A 6,000-nucleotide genomic window follows, 5' to 3' on the forward strand; every position below is an offset into this window, starting at 1 on the left:
CACAGATGATGGTCACGTGTGCCGTGCTGACTGGCTGAGAATTCAACCTTGTTTGGGATCAGCTCACCCCCTTCGCTTAAAAGAAAATGGCGGCTGGGAAGAAGGACTGTGAAGAGGGGAGAGGATCGCAAAAGGAGCTGGAAACCGAGGGCGTCTGGGGACAGACAGTACTGGAGAGGGACACGATCCTGGCCTGGGGACATCGGAATTCCGTGAAGACGGGGGCAGAGAGGGCGGAAGTGAGGGCGAAGCCTTTCTGGCGCTTTCAAGCTTCCGATGTCGCCCCGTGTGATGGATGGCCCTGTGCACACGCCCCCACCCAGACTGTCACATGCAACAGCAAGCTGTCACCACTCTCGACCAGGGACCAGGGCAGAGAGGACGCAAGGTGCAGTGGCCGCTGCCGAGAAAGGAAGACTCGTCCCGCGGGCGCACGGGCCACCCGGCAGCTGGGGAACCTGGTGCGGGTGAGCACAGCCCTGCCCTGTGGGTCCCTCGCTGGGCGGGACAAGGATGACACCATGCTCCCCGCTTCCAGCCTCGACGGTTAGAACAGAACGGGAGGAATCATTAACGCGTGGCTCGTTCCTCCTCCCACCCACCCCCCACCGCACCCCCACTCTGTCCCGCCCACCCGAAATGACATCCCGGTCCCCCTGTTCCGCCTGCCTCTCCTCCCCCCCACCCCACGCCCCCAACACGCAGGTGGACAGTAAAAGCCGGGTTTGGCAATCCTGGGACTCGTATAAACGAAATGCTGGAAATGGACTGAAACGTGCCGGTGGCGGCAGCGGCACAACAGGGCCCTGTGCCACCCACACCGGTTTCTCTCCGCTCCTGACCCTGTGCGGTGATTGCGGAGCCGAGTCACCGCCACCAAACGACAGTCGTTCAGCCCGATCGCGGCGGAAAACTCAGAAATGCACGGCCACTGCGCCACAGGCTTACCCATCGCTGAGGGTCACTCGTTGGCACGCTGCGGGCAGACGAGGTCGCGGAGGGTGGGTGGGTGAGAAGGGAGGAGGGCGCGGAACGGCTTCCGGCCGCGGCTCCGCGGCTTTGCCCCCATCCCGTCTTTTTTGATAGAAGCATGGAAGGGAGAGGCTCAGGCGAAATCTCCGTTTCTTCTCTCTGTTCATTACTGTACATCTCTAAACTGCGAAACAAACTTACTCGGCCTCGCATAGTTCTCCCATGCGCTTGGGAAAGATAAAAATAAAATAAAGGGCAATACGCGTCGGTAACGACTTCGCGGGGAAACCTGGACTTCCCCTTACTGCTCAGGGGATAAATAAGCACAGTTTGGGGAGAGCGTTCCGGCATTAATATGTCAAGGCTTTTCAGCTATTCAAATCCTTCAACTCGCTTCTAAGTAATTCCTCTTCTAAGTTTGTATCATAAGGAAATAATCAGCGATGAGCACAAAAAGTAGTGTTACAAAGATGTTTACACAGTACTACTTATCACAGCAATGAAAAAGGTGGGGTGGGGGGGGAGGATTTTCAAGTATCCTACAGTGAAATAAATCACTAAATGAATTATAACCACACATGCAATTTACTAGAAGGCAGCCGATAAAAACCATTACTTCAAAGACAATTTAACGACACAGCGAAATGTTTATGATATAACTGTATATGCGGAGTAAGCCTTAAAACTTTACATACGACGCAAAACGTATTATGTTGAATCCCATGAAGTTTCCTTTGTCATAGGTCCAAACAGTTGAATGTCACCAATTCCATGTGACGCAAGCCCCGCATGCTTACGATTCTGCCCCATCCTCCCTACCAGAAAGGCAGCCCTCGGCAGGCACAGACCTGCTTCGCACCAAGCTCAGGGCCTTGTGTACAACAGGCACTTGAGAACTACCGCTAAGCAAGCACACGGATGCTCCAGCGGTCAGCTTGCCCTGGTTAACAACCTGATCTGTGTAAGTCATTCTCTTAACACTGGTAGTTCTGCCCCATTTCTCTAGCCATGTGGCTGTTTAGGATGGAAATTAGTGAGATCTTTATCCCTCTGCTCCGTGTGGCAACTGCGTGGGAAGCCGACTACCATGCACGCAGGCTTGGCGATCTCAATCGCTCTCTGCAGACAAAGAAGTCCTGGAACCCCAGCGCTGCCCGTGGCGGGGTCGGCTCAGACCACGGCAGGGCCCGCTGACCGGCTCCACAGCCCGCCTGCACACGCCCCCTCTCTCCCCGCCATATGCAGCAGAGTGTGATCCTGCTTCCTGTTCTTCTCCAGAAGTGCGCTGCCGGGTCACCTGTCACCTGCTCTGCTGTTATCTACCCCCAGCTCTAACTTCTGCCCTAATCGCCCCAGCGTTCTATCCCCTCCCCTGCTGACGCCCACCCCGCCCACGCACAGACGCACAGACGTGCGCAGAAGCCAACATCTCCAACCCGCACCCACAATCCTCTCCTCCCACGATGGCTGGCCCGTGACAGTCCTAGCCAATGAGATACGGTCACAAGTCTGCTGAGAAGGACTACTTCTCCTGAATTTAAAAATAAAAAAAAAAATTTTTTTTTCTTTAATCCTCTTTAAGAGAAGGCCTTCTTCTTCATCCCTCCCACTTCCTTTTTCCTGCCTAGAATGCAGACAGGAAGCCGGGAGGCAAAGCAGCCACTTTGCAGCCATGAGGCAATAAGCATAGCACTAAGGCCTTCTTCATACTGAGGGTGGTAAAGTGGAAAAGCCGGGAAGAGCCTGAGTGCCTGGGGCCCTGGTCAGCTCCTGTGCCTGGTTTGGATCTTCTACCCCAGACTCCCCACGGCATGAACACTTAAGTCACAGACTCAGGGCTTGCCGGGTTTTGGAGCAAATCAATTCCCTATGCAACAAAACAGCTTTGCAGCTGCTCCCACAATGAGACAACCGCCAAGGAGAGTAGCTTATACTTCCCCCTTATGACTTTGTCACATGACGCCATGAAATGTACTGATGTATGCGCCGTTCTTATTCAAGCTTCTACGAGCTTCAAGTTTTCTGGGGGGCAGAACTGAGATCCCCCACCTCGATCTCCCCCGGCACTTAGGCGAGGTCAGCCAGCAAAGAAGGGACTCTGTACAGATCTGCTGATGTAAGGTTACGTTGTGTCTTTCTTTCCAGCTCCATCTCTCGGCCAATGTCCCACCATAAAAGGGAGGAGCCCCCCATTCCCCTCTTTCCTTGTACAGAAGGAAGCCACCTCTTCCGAGCAATCACCAGAATATCACGTATACGTTTCCCTGCTGCAAATCAGTTATTTACATATTAACGCGGTTATTACAGGAGAGAATTCGCTGATGCAAATTTGACATTCAGATGTCAGCCGCTCCATAAATAAGGTCGACTGTGATGAGGACGCATGTTAGTCCCCAATTAGACCCTCTTAACGTCTAAATAACGCTACGACGTGGGGCCTCTGGCAGCCTCAGCCACACTTGTAAACAAGGCTGCTGACAACAGCTCACAAGCTCCAATGTTTCCCCCACTGCCAGTTCACGGTTCTCAACTCCCAGGACACGAGCCAGCCCTCTCCACCCAGGAGCAGTTCCTGTTGGTGGGTGGACGCAAAGGCCGAGTTCCAGCGACACGAAAGCCCCCAGCCCCAAGGAGCCCCAGAGCCAAGGACCTCTTAGAATCGCTCTTCTTGCTGACTCGTCCCCATGGGACATGGGGTCAGATGAGCCTCGGTGTACGCAAAACATGTTTTCTTGGGGGGAAAAAAAATCCATCTTAGCCAGCCATTTAGGGGGAAAAAAGATAATTATAATATTTTTTACTTGATAATTTTATGCATTATATGGTATTAAAGCAGACATGAATATAAAATGCAAAATTCAGTTTTCGAATAAACGTAAAACTATTCTGAAGAATGCCATGCATGGGACAAGCCGCATCGGGTCCTCCCCAGCTGGTGGCATCTTTGACAGAAACGTCTTAGAAACACTGACTTAGGGGAACCGCGTCCCAGGGCAAGGGCGCCGAGGAAGAACTGTGTGCTGATCCGAGTGGGTCATGCTGGCTTTATTCCCAAGAGAATCGTGCACGACCCATGAAAACATCTCAAAACGCAGAGCAGTCTTTCCGGTCCAGATTCATACATTTAAAACACTGGTAGAGATTACCCACCTGCCAAAATTCTATACACTTTACACTCACGGGCTTAATTCCGTTGCCAAAACTGCGCTTTAGCAAATCAAGTTCACGCTCGCTAGCCGGACATCCGGGGCTAAAGCTCAGAGACCAGCGGAGATGACCCCGCCTACAAATGCACCTTTAGAGCTGTGCTGCTGTGTGCGACAGCCCCGTCCCGTACGCCGGTCACATTGATCTTCCCCACGAATTGTCTCCCTCTCTCTCTTTCTCTCTCTCCCTCCACCCCCATGCTTTCTGCTCTAACAACCCCCCAACATCCCATTCTAGGAGCTGATATGTATTCTTTCACTTGCTTGCCATCTCTCTTTCAGGAGCCAACCATGAGCTACGGCTGTTCTAAGTATGGTGTGAGAGAGAGGCTGGGTGCTGTTGTTGAGGGGCAGTCACCCTACAAGGAGGAAAGGAAAGAGAATACCCAGAGATGATCTGCACGAGGAAGGAAAGAAAAAAACAGAGGGTCTAGATGACGCCGTGTAACTGGGGACCTCGGGTGGTCCAGGAAGGGCCATGTGAGAAGGGGGCTCTAAGCTGAGACGACCTCAGGCTATTCTGAAGGAAAAACGTTTCATGGAAAGCAAAGGCTCAGAGTACAGACAAGCTGGCGGCGTTTCTGGGGAGTCCGAGAAACTCTAAGAATGTGAAGGGGGCCGGAGCATGTCAGGATAACGGGAGATGGTGCAGACGAGGTCTGAGAGGGACCTGGCTGTGTAGGATCTTGTAGATCAGGGGTAAGAAATTCAGTTCTCTTTTGAGTGTGAACGGACACTGTTAGAGGATTTTTAAGGAGAGCAGTGACATGACTCTGTGGGGGTCATTGCACGTCGGTCCCTTACAAATCCTACGTTCCTGGGCAAGTTACTTAACCTCGTGTGGCCTTAATTTTAGGACCTGCCTCCTTGGACGACTATGAGAAGTAAAGGGATAATATATCCAAAAACCACAGCCGGATCTCTGGCCCAACAAGTGTAAGGTAGGTATGCCCACAGACAGCCGGAGAGAACCAACTCTGCCTTAGGCATCTCTTGGCAACTTATCTGCTCATCTCGAAGCCCTTCTGGCTGGCTGTTTATCTATCTATCTAACTGTATATCAAGACCACTTGCTCTCTTTCTGTAGATTTTTTTTTTATCTCCCCCTAATAATCAGGGAATACCTGGAGAGCAGAGATCATACCTTACTTAACTTGGGGTCTCCCACAAAACTAACTCCAATGTATTTCACCGGGCAAAAACTCAGCATTTATTAAATGAATATGTTGGATAAAGAAAGAAAGAAAGAAAGAAAAGAATAGAAAAAAGAGAGAAGAGAGGAGAGGAAAGAGGGAAGGGAAGGGAAGGGAAGGGAAGGGAAGGGAAGGGAAGGGAAGTGAAGGGAAGGGAAGGGAAGGGAACTAATCATGGTACCCAGTGTCCTTAACACTTTGCCTGGGGAAATGATGCACATTCTTTTCTTGGAAAGGAGAGACGATGAGAGAATTGTTTGCAAAGGCAACAAATGTTAAGAGAAAATGATGACCAGTGTCATGACTTCAGAATACAGAGCCAAAGGAGATTAGTGGTGATTGCAACGTTTTGATCTGCTCTGTGTGCAGCCAGATGCAAGCGTCATCAAAGCAACACCCCGACTGTCAGACCCTGCTGACGCCCCCTCCATCCCGCATAACGGGAACCACTGAGGTCCGGCCACTCACCAAGTCCTGAGTCAGCTCAACCTGGACGAAGGATGCAGGAGCCAGCAGAGGTGCGATCTAGAAAGAGGCTTGTCACTATTAAAAAAAAAAAAAAAATAGAAGTGAATAACCAATAATGAATCAGTACATTCACTGAGTCCTTGCCATGTACCTATAACTAT

The sequence above is a fragment of the Rousettus aegyptiacus genome, unplaced genomic scaffold, assembly GCF_014176215.1.
Source record: "Rousettus aegyptiacus isolate mRouAeg1 unplaced genomic scaffold, mRouAeg1.p scaffold_m13_p_14, whole genome shotgun sequence".
NCBI classification, from domain to species: domain Eukaryota; kingdom Metazoa; phylum Chordata; class Mammalia; order Chiroptera; family Pteropodidae; genus Rousettus; species Rousettus aegyptiacus.